Source organism: Hyla sarda, unplaced genomic scaffold (genome assembly GCF_029499605.1).
Source record: "Hyla sarda isolate aHylSar1 unplaced genomic scaffold, aHylSar1.hap1 scaffold_588, whole genome shotgun sequence".
NCBI classification, from domain to species: Eukaryota; Metazoa; Chordata; class Amphibia; order Anura; family Hylidae; genus Hyla; species Hyla sarda.
This window is the reverse complement of record NW_026610601.1, coordinates 102,278-124,570: the sequence shown is the minus strand read 5'-3', so window position 1 is coordinate 124,570 and position 22,293 is coordinate 102,278. Positions and strand designations below refer to the sequence as shown.

At 45.9% G+C, this 22,293-nt stretch overlaps 9 non-coding genes and 2 pseudogenes across 9 annotated transcripts; all 11 read right to left on the bottom strand.

The window, feature by feature from the left end:
- Positions 1 to 1,204: 1,204 nt before the first annotated feature.
- On the bottom strand, positions 1,205 to 1,395 carry LOC130340378 (U2 spliceosomal RNA). The gene has a single exon (XR_008880515.1). It is a non-coding gene; the product is annotated as a U2 spliceosomal RNA (small nuclear RNA).
- Positions 1,396 to 3,481: 2,086 nt separating this feature from the next.
- On the bottom strand, positions 3,482 to 3,672 carry LOC130340377 (U2 spliceosomal RNA). The gene has a single exon (XR_008880514.1). It is a non-coding gene; the product is annotated as a U2 spliceosomal RNA (small nuclear RNA).
- A 2,082-nt stretch (positions 3,673 to 5,754) lies between these two features.
- LOC130340323 (U2 spliceosomal RNA) lies at positions 5,755 to 5,938 on the bottom strand. Its single transcript, XR_008880469.1, has one exon. It is a non-coding gene; the product is annotated as a U2 spliceosomal RNA (small nuclear RNA).
- Positions 5,939 to 7,376: 1,438 nt separating this feature from the next.
- Positions 7,377 to 7,513, bottom strand: LOC130340329 (U2 spliceosomal RNA; annotated as a pseudogene).
- Positions 7,514 to 9,608: 2,095 nt separating this feature from the next.
- Positions 9,609 to 9,799, bottom strand: LOC130340375 (U2 spliceosomal RNA). Its single transcript, XR_008880513.1, has one exon. It is a non-coding gene; the product is annotated as a U2 spliceosomal RNA (small nuclear RNA).
- A 2,098-nt stretch (positions 9,800 to 11,897) lies between these two features.
- Positions 11,898 to 12,088, bottom strand: LOC130340374 (U2 spliceosomal RNA). The gene has a single exon (XR_008880512.1). It is a non-coding gene; the product is annotated as a U2 spliceosomal RNA (small nuclear RNA).
- Positions 12,089 to 14,175: 2,087 nt separating this feature from the next.
- On the bottom strand, positions 14,176 to 14,364 carry LOC130340324 (U2 spliceosomal RNA). The gene has a single exon (XR_008880470.1). It is a non-coding gene; the product is annotated as a U2 spliceosomal RNA (small nuclear RNA).
- Positions 14,365 to 15,057: 693 nt separating this feature from the next.
- Positions 15,058 to 15,217, bottom strand: LOC130340328 (U2 spliceosomal RNA; annotated as a pseudogene).
- A 2,088-nt stretch (positions 15,218 to 17,305) lies between these two features.
- On the bottom strand, positions 17,306 to 17,496 carry LOC130340372 (U2 spliceosomal RNA). Its single transcript, XR_008880510.1, has one exon. It is a non-coding gene; the product is annotated as a U2 spliceosomal RNA (small nuclear RNA).
- Positions 17,497 to 19,579: 2,083 nt separating this feature from the next.
- Positions 19,580 to 19,770, bottom strand: LOC130340371 (U2 spliceosomal RNA). The gene has a single exon (XR_008880509.1). It is a non-coding gene; the product is annotated as a U2 spliceosomal RNA (small nuclear RNA).
- Positions 19,771 to 21,857: 2,087 nt separating this feature from the next.
- On the bottom strand, positions 21,858 to 22,048 carry LOC130340370 (U2 spliceosomal RNA). Its single transcript, XR_008880508.1, has one exon. It is a non-coding gene; the product is annotated as a U2 spliceosomal RNA (small nuclear RNA).
- Between the last annotated feature and the right edge of the window lie 245 nt (positions 22,049 to 22,293).

Genomic DNA, 22,293 nt, shown 5'->3' with positions numbered 1-22,293 from the left:
TATATATATATATATATATATATATATATATATTTCTCCGCCGAAATCACTTTTAAACCCATTTCCACCTTTTTTTCCCTTCTCTTCCTCTTACTTTTTTTTCACGTTTTTTTACGTTTTTCTCCTTTTCGCCTCTTTTCTGGGCGTATTATTCTTCTTTTTCTTCTTTTTTTTCGTCTAATGCATACCCCATCAGTGCAGCAATGCTTATTCAATACCGCCAGCAGATGGAGACACTGGGGGATAATTTTCTAAGGATTTATACTGATTTTTCCTGTCTGAATTTGTCGCACAGAAAGTTGCAGGCCAAATATGTGTGACATTTCTGCGACTTTAGCTTCTAGAGCATTTTTACAACATTATACATAGGTGCTGAATACATAAAAAGCGACTGTTCAGCGACAGACAAGTCGCATCGGCTGAAAGTAGGCCAGAATGTCAGTCCATGTTGGAGCAGGTTTAGATACAGTCTAAAGCATAGATCTCAAAGTCTGTGCACAGAATTTAGCAAGGGCCTCGCACCTTCTGATGCATCAGGTAGGTGCACAATAGCATAGCCTAACCCTCTGTACTTTGGTCTATATTGATGCGGGACATAGACAGCCAGCTGATGACCAATCCATTAGTGCAATGGATGGCTGGAAGCATTTGTCTTTGCCTTTGCAATACCACAGAAGCAATGCATGGTCAATGTACAGCAATGACACACCTGTGTGAACAGCCAGGAGACCCCCCCCCCCCCCCATGTTATGTTACATAGTTACATAGTTAGTACGGTCGAAAAAAGACATATGTCCATCAAGTTCAACCAGGGAATTAAGGGGTAGGGGTGTGGCGCGATATTGGGGAAGGGATGAGATTTTATATTTCTTCATAAGCATTAATCTTATTTTGTCAATTAGGAACATTCAGCACCCACCCGCTATCAAGGCAGCTGCCTATCATGTCATGCCCTACCTGCACAGGTGTGCTGGCTACTCAAATGATCCAATTAAGGAGGCCATTTAGTCAGCAGCAGCAGAAGTCCTGTGCCTGGACGCTCCAACAGCGGCCAGACACAAGCAGAAGCAGAAGCAGCAGCAGCACCACCTTTTGTTTTTTGGCTGCAGCAGCAGCAGCAGCAAGGCCCACAGGGCTGGCTAGCTGGCTAGCCAGCAAGCAGGTAGCAATGAAAGTAGGAATCTTTCTTTTTAACCCTGTAAGGGGGTGGTGCACTGTACCCGAAGATACTGCCATATCGGGTCAATGCATAGGGCGACGGAAGCAAGCTTCGAAATCGGCCCCCGTTCTCAAAAATCCATTTAATATATGGTCCCCAGATAGGGGACGTATCAGATATTAAACTGATAAGAACAGATACTACACTTGATCTTAGCCAAAAGGCCGAGAAGCGATAACCGTGAAAGGGGCGGGCCCAACAAGGTCCCCTTCATGGGCACTATCACTGCTTGCTGTCAGGGAGGCTGCCAGACAATTTTCCATGCACACTCTGGGCTGGGGGGCAGTCAACCACCAGTACACACAGCAGAACCTAAACCCATACCATTATTGCTAAGCAGCAAGACAGGGGCCCATTGCACTCCCACGGGGCCTTTTTAAATGCAATCCATAACCCGGATTTGCCAGGAACCCTTCTTACTCCTCCTACTTGCATGTGACACTGGGCTTAGGATCTGCATAGGAAACACACACACAAGCACACACCTACCTTTGTTGCCTGCAGATGCCTCCTTGGCTGTCCCCAAACGGTATCAAACCAACACCCACGGGAAGCTGTAAGCATAGAGGACATGCCTGCACCCCATTGGACTTACCTGTGTGGGTTAAACCCGGGTTATTTGACAACCTATGGCGGTGATGGTTCTGCTCAGGCAGAGCAGTGCTGATGCTCCTCATAAAGCTGTCGCTGCTGTGAAGGTTCTAGGTGACATCACAAATCCCTATGGTTACATACACAACAAAGCTGGGTTGTTGTTGTTTACACTCTGCAAGGCCTGTGGAAGTGAGTGACATCATAGCACTGTAGTTCTGAGGGTTCTAGATGGATGCAACAATCTCCTGTTGCTTCTATGAAGGCCATAATAGACGACATCACCAAACAGCTCCATAGTCACATACACAGCAAAGGAGAGATGTTGTTTACACCTAGTGATGTCAGTGGTATTGAGTGACATCACAGCACAGTGCTAAGGCTCCTGGGCCTGGACACAGCAGCGGCTGCAATATCTCAACGGAGAATACGTTTATATATATGTGTGTGTGTGCGCGTATATATATATATATATATATATATATATATATATATATATTTCTCCGCCGAAATCACTTTTAAACCCATTTCCACCTTTTTTTCCCTTCTCTTCCTCTTACTTTTTTTTCACGTTTTTTTACGTTTTTCTCCTTTTCGCCTCTTTTCTGGGCGTATTATTCTTCTTTTTCTTCTTTTTTTTCGTCTAATGCATACCCCATCAGTGCAGCAATGCTTATTCAATACCGCCAGCAGATGGAGACACTGGGGGATAATTTTCTAAGGATTTATACTGATTTTTCCTGTCTGAATTTGTCGCACAGAAAGTTGCAGGCCAAATATGTGTGACATTTCTGCGACTTTAGCTTCTAGAGCATTTTTACAACATTATACATAGGTGCTGAATACATAAAAAGCGACTGTTCAGCGACAGACAAGTCGCATCGGCTGAAAGTAGGCCAGAATGTCAGTCCATGTTGGAGCAGGTTTAGATACAGTCTAAAGCATAGATCTCAAAGTCTGTGCACAGAATTTAGCAAGGGCCTCGCACCTTCTGATGCATCAGGTAGGTGCACAATAGCATAGCCTAACCCTCTGTACTTTGGTCTATATTGATGCGGGACATAGACAGCCAGCTGATGACCAATCCATTAGTGCAATGGATGGCTGGAAGCATTTGTCTTTGCCTTTGCAATACCACAGAAGCAATGCATGGTCAATGTACAGCAATGACACACCTGTGTGAACAGCCAGGAGACCCCCCCCCCCCCCCCATGTTATGTTACATAGTTACATAGTTAGTACGGTCGAAAAAAGACATATGTCCATCAAGTTCAACCAGGGAATTAAGGGGTAGGGGTGTGGCGCGATATTGGGGAAGGGATGAGATTTTATATTTCTTCATAAGCATTAATCTTATTTTGTCAATTAGGAACATTCAGCACCCACCCGCTATCAAGGCAGCTGCCTATCATGTCATGCCCTACCTGCACAGGTGTGCTGGCTACTCAAATGATCCAATTAAGGAGGCCATTTAGTCAGCAGCAGCAGAAGTCCTGTGCCTGGACGCTCCAACAGCGGCCAGACACAAGCAGAAGCAGAAGCAGCAGCAGCACCACCTTTTGTTTTTTGGCTGCAGCAGCAGCAGCAGCAAGGCCCACAGGGCTGGCTAGCTGGCTAGCCAGCAAGCAGGTAGCAATGAAAGTAGGAATCTTTCTTTTTAACCCTGTAAGGGGGTGGTGCACTGTACCCGAAGATACTGCCATATCGGGTCAATGCATAGGGCGACGGAAGCAAGCTTCGAAATCGGCCCCCGTTCTCAAAAATCCATTTAATATATGGTCCCCAGATAGGGGACGTATCAGATATTAAACTGATAAGAACAGATACTACACTTGATCTTAGCCAAAAGGCCGAGAAGCGATAACCGTGAAAGGGGCGGGCCCAACAAGGTCCCCTTCATGGGCACTATCACTGCTTGCTGTCAGGGAGGCTGCCAGACAATTTTCCATGCACACTCTGGGCTGGGGGGCAGTCAACCACCAGTACACACAGCAGAACCTAAACCCATACCATTATTGCTAAGCAGCAAGACAGGGGCCCATTGCACTCCCACGGGGCCTTTTTAAATGCAATCCATAACCCGGATTTGCCAGGAACCCTTCTTACTCCTCCTACTTGCATGTGACACTGGGCTTAGGATCTGCATAGGAAACACACACACAAGCACACACCTACCTTTGTTGCCTGCAGATGCCTCCTTGGCTGTCCCCAAACGGTATCAAACCAACACCCACGGGAAGCTGTAAGCATAGAGGACATGCCTGCACCCCATTGGACTTACCTGTGTGGGTTAAACCCGGGTTATTTGACAACCTATGGCGGTGATGGTTCTGCTCAGGCAGAGCAGTGCTGATGCTCCTCATAAAGCTGTCGCTGCTGTGAAGGTTCTAGGTGACATCACAAATCCCTATGGTTACATACACAACAAAGCTGGGTTGTTGTTGTTTACACTCTGCAAGGCCTGTGGAAGTGAGTGACATCATAGCACTGTAGTTCTGAGGGTTCTAGATGGATGCAACAATCTCCTGTTGCTTCTATGAAGGCCATAATAGACGACATCACCAAACAGCTCCATAGTCACATACACAGCAAAGGAGAGATGTTGTTTACACCTAGTGATGTCAGTGGTATTGAGTGACATCACAGCACAGTGCTAAGGCTCCTGGGCCTGGACACAGCAGCGGCTGCAATATCTCAACGGAGAATACGTTTATATATATGTGTGTGTGTGCGCGTATATATATATATATATATATATATATATATATATATATATTTCTCCGCCGAAATCACTTTTAAACCCATTTCCACCTTTTTTTCCCTTCTCTTCCTCTTACTTTTTTTTCACGTTTTTTTACGTTTTTCTCCTTTTCGCCTCTTTTCTGGGCGTATTATTCTTCTTTTTCTTCTTTTTTTTCGTCTAATGCATACCCCATCAGTGCAGCAATGCTTATTCAATACCGCCAGCAGATGGAGACACTGGGGGATAATTTTCTAAGGATTTATACTGATTTTTCCTGTCTGAATTTGTCGCACAGAAAGTTGCAGGCCAAATATGTGTGACATTTCTGCGACTTTAGCTTCTAGAGCATTTTTACAACATTATACATAGGTGCTGAATACATAAAAAGCGACTGTTCAGCGACAGACAAGTCGCATCGGCTGAAAGTAGGCCAGAATGTCAGTCCATGTTGGAGCAGGTTTAGATACAGTCTAAAGCATAGATCTCAAAGTCTGTGCACAGAATTTAGCAAGGGCCTCGCACCTTCTGATGCATCAGGTAGGTGCACAATAGCATAGCCTAACCCTCTGTACTTTGGTCTATATTGATGCGGGACATAGACAGCCAGCTGATGACCAATCCATTAGTGCAATGGATGGCTGGAAGCATTTGTCTTTGCCTTTGCAATACCACAGAAGCAATGCATGGTCAATGTACAGCAATGACACACCTGTGTGAACAGCCAGGAGACCCCCCCCCCCCATGTTATGTTACATAGTTACATAGTTAGTACGGTCGAAAAAAGACATATGTCCATCAAGTTCAACCAGGGAATTAAGGGGTAGGGGTGTGGCGCGATATTGGGGAAGGGATGAGATTTTATATTTCTTCATAAGCATTAATCTTATTTTGTCAATTAGGAACATTCAGCACCCACCCGCTATCAAGGCAGCTGCCTATCATGTCATGCCCTACCTGCACAGGTGTGCTGGCTACTCAAATGATCCAATTAAGGAGGCCATTTAGTCAGCAGCAGCAGAAGTCCTGTGCCTGGACGCTCCAACAGCGGCCAGACACAAGCAGAAGCAGAAGCAGCAGCAGCACCACCTTTTGTTTTTTGGCTGCAGCAGCAGCAGCAGCAAGGCCCACAGGGCTGGCTAGCTGGCTAGCCAGCAAGCAGGTAGCAATGAAAGTAGGAATCTTTCTTTTTAACCCTGTAAGGGGGTGGTGCACTGTACCCGAAGATACTGCCATATCGGGTCAATGCATAGGGCGACGGAAGCAAGCTTCGAAATCGGCCCCCGTTCTCAAAAATCCATTTAATATATGGTCCCCAGATAGGGGACGTATCAGATATTAAACTGATAAGAACAGATTTTTTTTTAAGTTAGCCCTCAGAACTCAATCAGAGCTCCAAGATCTTATATGGACTCGATTGTTTTGTTCATCATCAGGTAACAGTTTTATTTATTCCTAAAATAAAAAAGACAAATTGAAATAAATATTATAACAACAATAAAAATAATAAACATTCCAAAATTATAACAAATTCATTCCCTTTCTCCGGGCGTAAACTGCCAAGTAATCAATTAAACCATAGCTTAAGCTTCCTTTTTCCATTTCCCTTTTTACTGGGATGGCCAACCAGGCCGGTATTTTATAAGTTACCATAAATCGATCCACGTCAAGGCGAAAAGAATCATAAACTTTGTTTCTTACTGCAGGCAACTGGGCTTTAAAGGTGGATAATAGATTATCCAGGTCCTGTAAGAACAATTCTCTTTCCTCATCTGGAGCTCTCTCCAAAATAGTTTGGAAAGACCCTGAATATCCTCTTAAATTTCTCACCGGCTCTTCATTTTTCTTTTTACTCTTATGCTCTCCAATGTTCTTTTCTTCTACTATCATCTCTTTTCCAACAATTTTTGGCTCTTGGGTTACCACAGATCTTTTAATTTCTGGCTCTTGTTCAGAAACTTCTTCTTCTCTTTTCTTCTTCCTCTTTGGACAGTTCACATACATGTGACCAATTTTGTTACATAAATTACATTTACTTTTTTGGCTACAGGATTCAATTTCATGACCTTCTTTTTGGCATTTTTGGCACCACATTGAGGTGCACTCTTCCTTTAAATGGCCATATTTCTTGCATTTTCTACAGAAATTCTGCATACCTGCAAAAAACATATCTCCATTGATAACCCCTATTTTAAAACGGGCAGGGGGATAAAGAACTCTTCCATCTGCGTCTTCCTTGAACTTTACTTTAAATCTCCACTTTGTTGTCCAGACTCCATACTGATTATAAATTTTGCCAAGTGGCGCAATTTCCTCACAAAATTGGGTCAAAAGAATTATAATATCCTCCTCAGGGACGTAAGGACTATACATCCTCACCGTTAAAATTCTTTCTCTCCTGGGAAAGTGGGGAATGACTTCCACGCCCTCCCACACTGGATCAGACTTGATTGTCTCAAATTTCTTCCAAAATAAATCATAATCCTCTTCGGAAACCAAAATAACATCAAAGCACCCTTTCTTTGGAAATTCCAACATGGAAAGGATTTGTGTCATTGCAATTTCCAAAACTCCAAAAAGAATTTCCTCCATTACAAAGGAAAGTCCTCTTCTTTTCTTCTCAAGGTCTTTCAGCAGGATCCGGACCCCATTCTTGATCTTCCCAAAAAAAGGAACCTCCTCTCCAGCAGATTGAGAGGTGTCCATGATCTCTTCCATCTTCAATAGGCGTGTCCAGGCAGGGACAGAAAAACACTCCCCCACCAAAGAGTGGGCAGTGAAGGGTGATCGCCTCCCGTTGTCTGGGGACTAAGCCGGCTCCCTAATAGCAGCAGGGGGGTGAAGTCCCTCCGTTAAGAAGGACGATCCCCCCAGGCCAAGGAGCCGGGTACCCCAGACACCCTCTGACCAGACCAAGTGAGCAGATACTACACTTGATCTTAGCCAAAAGGCCGAGAAGCGATAACCGTGAAAGGGGCGGGCCCAACAAGGTCCCCTTCATGGGCACTATCACTGCTTGCTGTCAGGGAGGCTGCCAGACAATTTTCCATGCACACTCTGGGCTGGGGGGCAGTCAACCACCAGTACACACAGCAGAACCTAAACCCATACCATTATTGCTAAGCAGCAAGACAGGGGCCCATTGCACTCCCACGGGGCCTTTTTAAATGCAATCCATAACCCGGATTTGCCAGGAACCCTTCTTACTCCTCCTACTTGCATGTGACACTGGGCTTAGGATCTGCATAGGAAACACACACACAAGCACACACCTACCTTTGTTGCCTGCAGATGCCTCCTTGGCTGTCCCCAAACGGTATCAAACCAACACCCACGGGAAGCTGTAAGCATAGAGGACATGCCTGCACCCCATTGGACTTACCTGTGTGGGTTAAACCCGGGTTATTTGACAACCTATGGCGGTGATGGTTCTGCTCAGGCAGAGCAGTGCTGATGCTCCTCATAAAGCTGTCGCTGCTGTGAAGGTTCTAGGTGACATCACAAATCCCTATGGTTACATACACAACAAAGCTGGGTTGTTGTTGTTTACACTCTGCAAGGCCTGTGGAAGTGAGTGACATCATAGCACTGTAGTTCTGAGGGTTCTAGGTGGATGCAACAATCTCCTGTTGCTTCTATGAAGGCCATAATAGACGACATCACCAAACAGCTCCATAGTCACATACACAGCAAAGGAGAGATGTTGTTTACACCTAGTGATGTCAGTGGTATTGAGTGACATCACAGCACAGTGCTAAGGCTCCTGGGCCTGGACACAGCAGCGGCTGCAATATCTCAACGGAGAATACGTTTATATATATGTGTGTGTGTGCGCGTATATATATATATATATATATATATATATATATATATATATATATATATTTCTCCGCCGAAATCACTTTTAAACCCATTTCCACCTTTTTTTCCCTTCTCTTCCTCTTACTTTTTTTTCACGTTTTTTTACGTTTTTCTCCTTTTCGCCTCTTTTCTGGGCGTATTATTCTTCTTTTTCTTCTTTTTTTTCGTCTAATGCATACCCCATCAGTGCAGCAATGCTTATTCAATACCGCCAGCAGATGGAGACACTGGGGGATAATTTTCTAAGGATTTATACTGATTTTTCCTGTCTGAATTTGTCGCACAGAAAGTTGCAGGCCAAATATGTGTGACATTTCTGCGACTTTAGCTTCTAGAGCATTTTTACAACATTATACATAGGTGCTGAATACATAAAAAGCGACTGTTCAGCGACAGACAAGTCGCATCGGCTGAAAGTAGGCCAGAATGTCAGTCCATGTTGGAGCAGGTTTAGATACAGTCTAAAGCATAGATCTCAAAGTCTGTGCACAGAATTTAGCAAGGGCCTCGCACCTTCTGATGCATCAGGTAGGTGCACAATAGCATAGCCTAACCCTCTGTACTTTGGTCTATATTGATGCGGGACATAGACAGCCAGCTGATGACCAATCCATTAGTGCAATGGATGGCTGGAAGCATCTGTCTTTGCCTTTGCAATACCACAGAAGCAATGCATGGTCAATGTACAGCAATGACACACCTGTGTGAACAGCCAGGAGACCCCCCCCCCCCCCCCCATGTTATGTTACATAGTTACATAGTTAGTACGGTCGAAAAAAGACATATGTCCATCAAGTTCAACCAGGGAATTAAGGGGTAGGGGTGTGGCGCGATATTGGGGAAGGGATGAGATTTTATATTTCTTCATAAGCATTAATCTTATTTTGTCAATTAGGAACATTCAGCACCCACCCGCTATCAAGGCAGCTGCCTATCATGTCATGCCCTACCTGCACAGGTGTGCTGGCTACTCAAATGATCCAATTAAGGAGGCCATTTAGTCAGCAGCAGCAGAAGTCCTGTGCCTGGACGCTCCAACAGCGGCCAGACACAAACAGAAGCAGAAGCAGCAGCAGCACCACCTTTTGTTTTTTGGCTGCAGCAGCAGCAGCAGCAAGGCCCACAGGGCTGGCTAGCTGGCTAGCCAGCAAGCAGGTAGCAATGAAAGTAGGAATCTTTCTTTTTAACCCTGTAAGGGGGTGGTGCACTGTACCCGAAGATACTGCCATATCGGGTCAATGCATAGGGCGACGGAAGCAAGCTTCGAAATCGGCCCCCGTTCTCAAAAATCCATTTAATATATGGTCCCCAGATAGGGGACGTATCAGATATTAAACTGATAAGAACAGATACTACACTTGATCTTAGCCAAAAGGCCGAGAAGCGATAACCGTGAAAGGGGCGGGCCCAACAAGGTCCCCTTCATGGGCACTATCACTGCTTGCTGTCAGGGAGGCTGCCAGACAATTTTCCATGCACACTCTGGGCTGGGGGGCAGTCAACCACCAGTACACACAGCAGAACCTAAACCCATACCATTATTGCTAAGCAGCAAGACAGGGGCCCATTGCACTCCCACGGGGCCTTTTTAAATGCAATCCATAACCCGGATTTGCCAGGAACCCTTCTTACTCCTCCTACTTGCATGTGACACTGGGCTTAGGATCTGCATAGGAAACACACACACAAGCACACACCTACCTTTGTTGCCTGCAGATGCCTCCTTGGCTGTCCCCAAACGGTATCAAACCAACACCCACGGGAAGCTGTAAGCATAGAGGACATGCCTGCACCCCATTGGACTTACCTGTGTGGGTTAAACCCGGGTTATTTGACAACCTATGGCGGTGATGGTTCTGCTCAGGCAGAGCAGTGCTGATGCTCCTCATAAAGCTGTCGCTGCTGTGAAGGTTCTAGGTGACATCACAAATCCCTATGGTTACATACACAACAAAGCTGGGTTGTTGTTGTTTACACTCTGCAAGGCCTGTGGAAGTGAGTGACATCATAGCACTGTAGTTCTGAGGGTTCTAGATGGATGCAACAATCTCCTGTTGCTTCTATGAAGGCCATAATAGACGACATCACCAAACAGCTCCATAGTCACATACACAGCAAAGGAGAGATGTTGTTTACACCTAGTGATGTCAGTGGTATTGAGTGACATCACAGCACAGTGCTAAGGCTCCTGGGCCTGGACACAGCAGCGGCTGCAATATCTCAACGGAGAATACGTTTATATATATGTGTGTGTGTGCGCGTATATATATATATATATATATATATATATATATATATATATATATATATATATATATTTCTCCGCCGAAATCACTTTTAAACCCATTTCCACCTTTTTTTCCCTTCTCTTCCTCTTACTTTTTTTTCACGTTTTTTTACGTTTTTCTCCTTTTCGCCTCTTTTCTGGGCGTATTATTCTTCTTTTTCTTCTTTTTTTTCGTCTAATGCATACCCCATCAGTGCAGCAATGCTTATTCAATACCGCCAGCAGATGGAGACACTGGGGGATAATTTTCTAAGGATTTATACTGATTTTTCCTGTCTGAATTTGTCGCACAGAAAGTTACAGGCCAAATATGTGTGACATTTCTGCGACTTTAGCTTCTAGAGCATTTTTACAACATTATACATAGGTGCTGAATACATAAAAAGCGACTGTTCAGCGACAGACAAGTCGCATCGGCTGAAAGTAGGCCAGAATGTCAGTCCATGTTGGAGCAGGTTTAGATACAGTCTAAAGCATAGATCTCAAAGTCTGTGCACAGAATTTAGCAAGGGCCTCGCACCTTCTGATGCATCAGGTAGGTGCACAATAGCATAGCCTAACCCTCTGTACTTTGGTCTATATTGATGCGGGACATAGACAGCCAGCTGATGACCAATCCATTAGTGCAATGGATGGCTGGAAGCATTTGTCTTTGCCTTTGCAATACCACAGAAGCAATGCATGGTCAATGTACAGCAATGACACACCTGTGTGAACAGCCAGGAGACCCCCCCCCCCCATGTTATGTTACATAGTTACATAGTTAGTACGGTCGAAAAAAGACATATGTCCATCAAGTTCAACCAGGGAATTAAGGGGTAGGGGTGTGGCGCGATATTGGGGAAGGGATGAGATTTTATATTTCTTCATAAGCATTAATCTTATTTTGTCAATTAGGAACATTCAGCACCCACCCGCTATCAAGGCAGCTGCCTATCATGTCATGCCCTACCTGCACAGGTGTGCTGGCTACTCAAATGATCCAATTAAGGAGGCCATTTAGTCAGCAGCAGCAGAAGTCCTGTGCCTGGACGCTCCAACAGCGGCCAGACACAAGCAGAAGCAGAAGCAGCAGCAGCACCACCTTTTGTTTTTTGGCTGCAGCAGCAGCAGCAGCAAGGCCCACAGGGCTGGCTAGCTGGCTAGCCAGCAAGCAGGTAGCAATGAAAGTAGGAATCTTTCTTTTTAACCCTGTAAGGGGGTGGTGCACTGTACCCGAAGATACTGCCATATCGGGTCAATGCATAGGGCGACGGAAGCAAGCTTCGAAATCGGCCCCCGTTCTCAAAAATCCATTTAATATATGGTCCCCAGATAGGGGACGTATCAGATATTAAACTGATAAGAACAGATACTACACTTGATCTTAGCCAAAAGGCCGAGAAGCGATAACCGTGAAAGGGGCGGGCCCAACAAGGTCCCCTTCATGGGCACTATCACTGCTTGCTGTCAGGGAGGCTGCCAGACAATTTTCCATGCACACTCTGGGCTGGGGGGCAGTCAACCACCAGTACACACAGCAGAACCTAAACCCATACCATTATTGCTAAGCAGCAAGACAGGGGCCCATTGCACTCCCACGGGGCCTTTTTAAATGCAATCCATAACCCGGATTTGCCAGGAACCCTTCTTACTCCTCCTACTTGCATGTGACACTGGGCTTAGGATCTGCATAGGAAACACACACACAAGCACACACCTACCTTTGTTGCCTGCAGATGCCTCCTTGGCTGTCCCCAAACGGTATCAAACCAACACCCACGGGAAGCTGTAAGCATAGAGGACATGCCTGCACCCCATTGGACTTACCTGTGTGGGTTAAACCCGGGTTATTTGACAACCTATGGCGGTGATGGTTCTGCTCAGGCAGAGCAGTGCTGATGCTCCTCATAAAGCTGTCGCTGCTGTGAAGGTTCTAGGTGACATCACAAATCCCTATGGTTACATACACAACAAAGCTGGGTTGTTGTTGTTTACACTCTGCAAGGCCTGTGGAAGTGAGTGACATCATAGCACTGTAGTTCTGAGGGTTCTAGATGGATGCAACAATCTCCTGTTGCTTCTATGAAGGCCATAATAGACGACATCACCAAACAGCTCCATAGTCACATACACAGCAAAGGAGAGATGTTGTTTACACCTAGTGATGTCAGTGGTATTGAGTGACATCACAGCACAGTGCTAAGGCTCCTGGGCCTGGACACAGCAGCGGCTGCAATATCTCAACGGAGAATACGTTTATATATATGTGTGTGTGTGCGCGTATATATATATATATATATATATATATATATATATATATATATATTTCTCCGCCGAAATCACTTTTAAACCCATTTCCACCTTTTTTTCCCTTCTCTTCCTCTTACTTTTTTTTCACGTTTTTTTACGTTTTTCTCCTTTTCGCCTCTTTTCTGGGCGTATTATTCTTCTTTTTCTTCTTTTTTTTCGTCTAATGCATACCCCATCAGTGCAGCAATGCTTATTCAATACCGCCAGCAGATGGAGACACTGGGGGATAATTTTCTAAGGATTTATACTGATTTTTCCTGTCTGAATTTGTCGCACAGAAAGTTGCAGGCCAAATATGTGTGACATTTCTGCGACTTTAGCTTCTAGAGCATTTTTACAACATTATACATAGGTGCTGAATACATAAAAAGCGACTGTTCAGCGACAGACAAGTCGCATCGGCTGAAAGTAGGCCAGAATGTCAGTCCATGTTGGAGCAGGTTTAGATACAGTCTAAAGCATAGATCTCAAAGTCTGTGCACAGAATTTAGCAAGGGCCTCGCACCTTCTGATGCATCAGGTAGGTGCACAATAGCATAGCCTAACCCTCTGTACTTTGGTCTATATTGATGCGGGACATAGACAGCCAGCTGATGACCAATCCATTAGTGCAATGGATGGCTGGAAGCATTTGTCTTTGCCTTTGCAATACCACAGAAGCAATGCATGGTCAATGTACAGCAATGACACACCTGTGTGAACAGCCAGGAGACCCCCCCCCCCCCATGTTATGTTACATAGTTACATAGTTAGTACGGTCGAAAAAAGACATATGTCCATCAAGTTCAACCAGGGAATTAAGGGGTAGGGGTGTGGCGCGATATTGGGGAAGGGATGAGATTTTATATTTCTTCATAAGCATTAATCTTATTTTGTCAATTAGGAACATTCAGCACCCACCCGCTATCAAGGCAGCTGCCTATCATGTCATGCCCTACCTGCACAGGTGTGCTGGCTACTCAAATGATCCAATTAAGGAGGCCATTTAGTCAGCAGCAGCAGAAGTCCTGTGCCTGGACGCTCCAACAGCGGCCAGACACAAGCAGAAGCAGAAGCAGCAGCAGCACCACCTTTTGTTTTTTGGCTGCAGCAGCAGCAGCAGCAAGGCCCACAGGGCTGGCTAGCTGGCTAGCCAGCAAGCAGGTAGCAATGAAAGTAGGAATCTTTCTTTTTAACCCTGTAAGGGGGTGGTGCACTGTACCCGAAGATACTGCCATATCGGGTCAATGCATAGGGCGACGGAAGCAAGCTTCGAAATCGGCCCCCGTTCTCAAAAATCCATTTAATATATGGTCCCCAGATAGGGGACGTATCAGATATTAAACTGATAAGAACAGATTTTTTTTTTTTTTTTTTTTTTTATCTAAAGCCGAGGAACGTGCTTTCGATTCACCCAAAGTGCAAGAAAAAGTGCAAACGTGTTACACTAAAAAAACGTGCACAAAGGATGCGGTCTATCGCAAGCCCTTCTCCGATAGGAGAGAGGCCCCCCAACAAACCTTACCCTTCACCTCCGGACCAAAAGGTACCTGCGAGGTTCCAGGTTCGATGTCCCTTTTCGCCGAAGCTACTAGGGGACCACAAATGCTCCCGGCATCCCCCTTGGCGTTGGCCAAGGTATCTGCCCGCAGAGCCGATTACGGTAGGTACCCTGCCAAAGCAGGAGTACCCGGGGTGTTTGCAGGGAGGTGCGGAACCTAATGGCCACACACACCTCCCCTAGACCGCCAGGAGGGACACCCAGAAGGGCTACCGCATCCTGACAAATCCTGTGAACACACAACACGCAAAAAGTGACACAGTGAGACAAAGAAGAAATAAATAAGTGAATGTGTGCAGATATACTGCCCGGACATCCGGCCGGATCTATAAAAATTTCTCTGATCCTAGCCAGAAGGCCGGGAATCAAGAGGTGAGTGCCACAAGGTGAAGAGATTATGGTGCCCGTGCTTCAACTCAGTGAGTCTATTCTCCCAGTGAGTTTCGGCACCTCGGGGTCACCACTCCCCGAGGCACAAAAGTACCTCGGCTCTAGACCCTCTCAGCCTCATGGCGAGACCCGGAGGGAACAGGTCACATCGGGGCAGCCGTCGAGCTGATTCCTCAGAACCAGCCCCGGAAAGCCCTGGTACACCTGCATCCTCCATGCAGCACCCATCCCAACCAGCATGAAAACTGATAAGAACAGATACTACACTTGATCTTAGCCAAAAGGCCGAGAAGCGATAACCGTGAAAGGGGCGGGCCCAACAAGGTCCCCTTCATGGGCACTATCACTGCTTGCTGTCAGGGAGGCTGCCAGACAATTTTCCATGCACACTCTGGGCTGGGGGGCAGTCAACCACCAGTACACACAGCAGAACCTAAACCCATACCATTATTGCTAAGCAGCAAGACAGGGGCCCATTGCACTCCCACGGGGCCTTTTTAAATGCAATCCATAACCCGGATTTGCCAGGAACCCTTCTTACTCCTCCTACTTGCATGTGACACTGGGCTTAGGATCTGCATAGGAAACACACACACAAGCACACACCTACCTTTGTTGCCTGCAGATGCCTCCTTGGCTGTCCCCAAACGGTATCAAACCAACACCCACGGGAAGCTGTAAGCATAGAGGACATGCCTGCACCCCATTGGACTTACCTGTGTGGGTTAAACCCGGGTTATTTGACAACCTATGGCGGTGATGGTTCTGCTCAGGCAGAGCAGTGCTGATGCTCCTCATAAAGCTGTCGCTGCTGTGAAGGTTCTAGGTGACATCACAAATCCCTATGGTTACATACACAACAAAGCTGGGTTGTTGTTGTTTACACTCTGCAAGGCCTGTGGAAGTGAGTGACATCATAGCACTGTAGTTCTGAGGGTTCTAGATGGATGCAACAATCTCCTGTTGCTTCTATGAAGGCCATAATAGACGACATCACCAAACAGCTCCATAGTCACATACACAGCAAAGGAGAGATGTTGTTTACACCTAGTGATGTCAGTGGTATTGAGTGACATCACAGCACAGTGCTAAGGCTCCTGGGCCTGGACACAGCAGCGGCTGCAATATCTCAACGGAGAATACGTTTATATATATGTGTGTGTGTGCGCGTATATATATATATATATATATATATATATATATATATATATATATATTTCTCCGCCGAAATCACTTTTAAACCCATTTCCACCTTTTTTTTCCCTTCTCTTCCTCTTACTTTTTTTTCACGTTTTTTTACGTTTTTCTCCTTTTCGCCTCTTTTCTGGGCGTATTATTCTTCTTTTTCTTCTTTTTTTTCGTCTAATGCATACCCCATCAGTGCAGCAATGCTTATTCAATACCGCCAGCAGATGGAGACACTGGGGGATAATTTTCTAAGGATTTATACTGATTTTTCCTGTCTGAATTTGTCGCACAGAAAGTTGCAGGCCAAATATGTGTGACATTTCTGCGACTTTAGCTTCTAGAGCATTTTTACAACATTATACATAGGTGCTGAATACATAAAAAGCGACTGTTCAGCGACAGACAAGTCGCATCGGCTGAAAGTAGGCCAGAATGTCAGTCCATGTTGGAGCAGGTTTAGATACAGTCTAAAGCATAGATCTCAAAGTCTGTGCACAGAATTTAGCAAGGGCCTCGCACCTTCTGATGCATCAGGTAGGTGCACAATAGCATAGCCTAACCCTCTGTACTTTGGTCTATATTGATGCGGGACATAGACAGCCAGCTGATGACCAATCCATTAGTGCAATGGATGGCTGGAAGCATTTGTCTTTGCCTTTGCAATACCACAGAAGCAATGCATGGTCAATGTACAGCAATGACACACCTGTGTGAACAGCCAGGAGACCCCCCCCCCCATGTTATGTTACATAGTTACATAGTTAGTACGGTCGAAAAAAGACATATGTCCATCAAGTTCAACCAGGGAATTAAGGGGTAGGGGTGTGGCGCGATATTGGGGAAGGGATGAGATTTTATATTTCTTCATAAGCATTAATCTTATTTTGTCAATTAGGAACATTCAGCACCCACCCGCTATCAAGGCAGCTGCCTATCATGTCATGCCCTACCTGCACAGGTGTGCTGGCTACTCAAATGATCCAATTAAGGAGGCCATTTAGTCAGCAGCAGCAGAAGTCCTGTGCCTGGACGCTCCAACAGCGGCCAGACACAAGCAGAAGCAGAAGCAGCAGCAGCACCACCTTTTGTTTTTTGGCTGCAGCAGCAGCAGCAGCAAGGCCCACAGGGCTGGCTAGCTGGCTAGCCAGCAAGCAGGTAGCAATGAAAGTAGGAATCTTTCTTTTTAACCCTGTAAGGGGGTGGTGCACTGTACCCGAAGATACTGCCATATCGGGTCAATGCATAGGGCGACGGAAGCAAGCTTCGAAATCGGCCCCCGTTCTCAAAAATCCATTTAATATATGGTCCCCAGATAGGGGACGTATCAGATATTAAACTGATAAGAACAGATACTACACTTGATCTTAGCCAAAAGGCCGAGAAGCGATAACCGTGAAAGGGGCGGGCCCAACAAGGTCCCCTTCATGGGCACTATCACTGCTTGCTGTCAGGGAGGCTGCCAGACAATTTTCCATGCACACTCTGGGCTGGGGGGCAGTCAACCACCAGTACACACAGCAGAACCTAAACCCATACCATTATTGCTAAGCAGCAAGACAGGGGCCCATTGCACTCCCACGGGGCCTTTTTAAATGCAATCCATAACCCGGATTTGCCAGGAACCCTTCTTACTCCTCCTACTTGCATGTGACACTGGGCTTAGGATCTGCATAGGAAACACACACACAAGCACACACCTACCTTTGTTGCCTGCAGATGCCTCCTTGGCTGTCCCCAAACGGTATCAAACCAACACCCACGGGAAGCTGTAAGCATAGAGGACATGCCTGCACCCCATTGGACTTACCTGTGTGGGTTAAACCCGGGTTATTTGACAACCTATGGCGGTGATGGTTCTGCTCAGGCAGAGCAGTGATGATGCTCCTCATAAAGCTGTCGCTGCTGTGAAGGTTCTAGGTGACATCACAAATCCCTATGGTTACATACACAACAAAGCTGGGTTGTTGTTGTTTACACTCTGCAAAGCCTATGGAAGTGAGTGACATCATAGCACTGTAGTTCTGAGGGTTCTAGATGGATGCAACAATCTCCTGTTGCTTCTATGAAGGCCATAATAGACGACATCACCAAACAGCTCCATAGTCACATACACAGCAAAGGAGAGATGTTGTTTACACCTAGTGATGTCAGTGGTATTGAGTGACATCACAGCACAGTGCTAAGGCTCCTGGGCCTGGACACAGCAGCGGCTGCAATATCTCAACGGAGAATACGTTTATATATATGTGTGTGTGTGCGCGTATATATATATATATATATATATATATATATATATATTTCTCCGCCGAAATCACTTTTAAACCCATTTCCACCTTTTTTTCCCTTCTCTTCCTCTTACTTTTTTTTCACGTTTTTTTACGTTTTTCTCCTTTTCGCCTCTTTTCTGGGCGTATTATTCTTCTTTTTCTTCTTTTTTTTCGTCTAATGCATACCCCATCAGTGCAGCAATGCTTATTCAATACCGCCAGCAGATGGAGACACTGGGGGATAATTTTCTAAGGATTTATACTGATTTTTCCTGTCTGAATTTGTCGCACAGAAAGTTGCAGGCCAAATATGTGTGACATTTCTGCGACTTTAGCTTCTAGAGCATTTTTACAACATTATACATAGGTGCTGAATACATAAAAAGCGACTGTTCAGCGACAGACAAGTCGCATCGGCTGAAAGTAGGCCAGAATGTCAGTCCATGTTGGAGCAGGTTTAGATACAGTCTAAAGCATAGATCTCAAAGTCTGTGCACAGAATTTAGCAAGGGCCTCGCACCTTCTGATGCATCAGGTAGGTGCACAATAGCATAGCCTAACCCTCTGTACTTTGGTCTATATTGATGCGGGACATAGACAGCCAGCTGATGACCAATCCATTAGTGCAATGGATGGCTGGAAGCATTTGTCTTTGCCTTTGCAATACCACAGAAGCAATGCATGGTCAATGTACAGCAATGACACACCTGTGTGAACAGCCAGGAGACCCCCCCCCCCCCCCCCATGTTATGTTACATAGTTACATAGTTAGTACGGTCGAAAAAAGACATATGTCCATCAAGTTCAACCAGGGAATTAAGGGGTAGGGGTGTGGCGCGATATTGGGGAAGGGATGAGATTTTATATTTCTTCATAAGCATTAATCTTATTTTGTCAATTAGGAACATTCAGCACCCACCCGCTATCAAGGCAGCTGCCTATCATGTCATGCCCTACCTGCACAGGTGTGCTGGCTACTCAAATGATCCAATTAAGGAGGCCATTTAGTCAGCAGCAGCAGAAGTCCTGTGCCTGGACGCTCCAACAGCGGCCAGACACAAGCAGAAGCAGAAGCAGCAGCAGCACCACCTTTTGTTTTTTGGCTGCAGCAGCAGCAGCAGCAAGGCCCACAGGGCTGGCTAGCTGGCTAGCCAGCAAGCAGGTAGCAATGAAAGTAGGAATCTTTCTTTTTAACCCTGTAAGGGGGTGGTGCACTGTACCCGAAGATACTGCCATATCGGGTCAATGCATAGGGCGACGGAAGCAAGCTTCGAAATCGGCCCCCGTTCTCAAAAATCCATTTAATATATGGTCCCCAGATAGGGGACGTATCAGATATTAAACTGATAAGAACAGATACTACACTTGATCTTAGCCAAAAGGCCGAGAAGCGATAACCGTGAAAGGGGCGGGCCCAACAAGGTCCCCTTCATGGGCACTATCACTGCTTGCTGTCAGGGAGGCTGCCAGACAATTTTCCATGCACACTCTGGGCTGGGGGGCAGTCAACCACCAGTACACACAGCAGAACCTAAACCCATACCATTATTGCTAAGCAGCAAGACAGGGGCCCATTGCACTCCCACGGGGCCTTTTTAAATGCAATCCATAACCCGGATTTGCCAGGAACCCTTCTTACTCCTCCTACTTGCATGTGACACTGGGCTTAGGATCTGCATAGGAAACACACACACAAGCACACACCTACCTTTGTTGCCTGCAGATGCCTCCTTGGCTGTCCCCAAACGGTATCAAACCAACACCCACGGGAAGCTGTAAGCATAGAGGACATGCCTGCACCCCATTGGACTTACCTGTGTGGGTTAAACCCGGGTTATTTGACAACCTATGGCGGTGATGGTTCTGCTCAGGCAGAGCAGTGCTGATGCTCCTCATAAAGCTGTCGCTGCTGTGAAGGTTCTAGGTGACATCACAAATCCCTATGGTTACATACACAACAAAGCTGGGTTGTTGTTGTTTACACTCTGCAAGGCCTGTGGAAGTGAGTGACATCATAGCACTGTAGTTCTGAGGGTTCTAGATGGATGCAACAATCTCCTGTTGCTTCTATGAAGGCCATAATAGACGACATCACCAAACAGCTCCATAGTCACATACACAGCAAAGGAGAGATGTTGTTTACACCTAGTGATGTCAGTGGTATTGAGTGACATCACAGCACAGTGCTAAGGCTCCTGGGCCTGGACACAGCAGCGGCTGCAATATCTCAACGGAGAATACGTTTATATATATGTGTGTGTGTGCGCGTATATATATATATATATATATATATATATATATATATATATATATATTTCTCCGCCGAAATCACTTTTAAACCCATTTCCACCTTTTTTTCCCTTCTCTTCCTCTTACTTTTTTTTCACGTTTTTTTACGTTTTTCTCCTTTTCGCCTCTTTTCTGGGCGTATTATTCTTCTTTTTCTTCTTTTTTTTCGTCTAATGCATACCCCATCAGTGCAGCAATGCTTATTCAATACCGCCAGCAGATGGAGACACTGGGGGATAATTTTCTAAGGATTTATACTGATTTTTCCTGTCTGAATTTGTCGCACAGAAAGTTGCAGGCCAAATATGTGTGACATTTCTGCGACTTTAGCTTCTAGAGCATTTTTACAACATTATACATAGGTGCTGAATACATAAAAAGCGACTGTTCAGCGACAGACAAGTCGCATCGGCTGAAAGTAGGCCAGAATGTCAGTCCATGTTGGAGCAGGTTTAGATACAGTCTAAAGCATAGATCTCAAAGTCTGTGCACAGAATTTAGCAAGGGCCTCGCACCTTCTGATGCATCAGGTAGGTGCACAATAGCATAGCCTAACCCTCTGTACTTTGGTCTATATTGATGCGGGACATAGACAGCCAGCTGATGACCAATCCATTAGTGCAATGGATGGCTGGAAGCATTTGTCTTTGCCTTTGCAATACCACAGAAGCAATGCATGGTCAATGTACAGCAATGACACACCTGTGTGAACAGCCAGGAGACCCCCCCCCCCATGTTATGTTACATAGTTACATAGTTAGTACGGTCGAAAAAAGACATATGTCCATCAAGTTCAACCAGGGAATTAAGGGGTAGGGGTGTGGCGCGATATTGGGGAAGGGATGAGATTTTATATTTCTTCATAAGCATTAATCTTATTTTGTCAATTAGGAACATTCAGCACCCACCCGCTATCAAGGCAGCTGCCTATCATGTCATGCCCTACCTGCACAGGTGTGCTGGCTACTCAAATGATCCAATTAAGGAGGCCATTTAGTCAGCAGCAGCAGAAGTCCTGTGCCTGGACGCTCCAACAGCGGCCAGACACAAGCAGAAGCAGAAGCAGCAGCAGCACCACCTTTTGTTTTTTGGCTGCAGCAGCAGCAGCAGCAAGGCCCACAGGGCTGGCTAGCTGGCTAGCCAGCAAGCAGGTAGCAATGAAAGTAGGAATCTTTCTTTTTAACCCTGTAAGGGGGTGGTGCACTGTACCCGAAGATACTGCCATATCGGGTCAATGCATAGGGCGACGGAAGCAAGCTTCGAAATCGGCCCCCGTTCTCAAAAATCCATTTAATATATGGTCCCCAGATAGGGGACGTATCAGATATTAAACTGATAAGAACAGATACTACACTTGATCTTAGCCAAAAGGCCGAGAAGCGATAACCGTGAAAGGGGCGGGCCCAACAAGGTCCCCTTCATGGGCACTATCACTGCTTGCTGTCAGGGAGGCTGCCAGACAATTTTCCATGCACACTCTGGGCTGGGGGGCAGTCAACCACCAGTACACACAGCAGAACCTAAACCCATACCATTATTGCTAAGCAGCAAGACAGGGGCCCATTGCACTCCCACGGGGCCTTTTTAAATGCAATCCATAACCCGGATTTGCCAGGAACCCTTCTTACT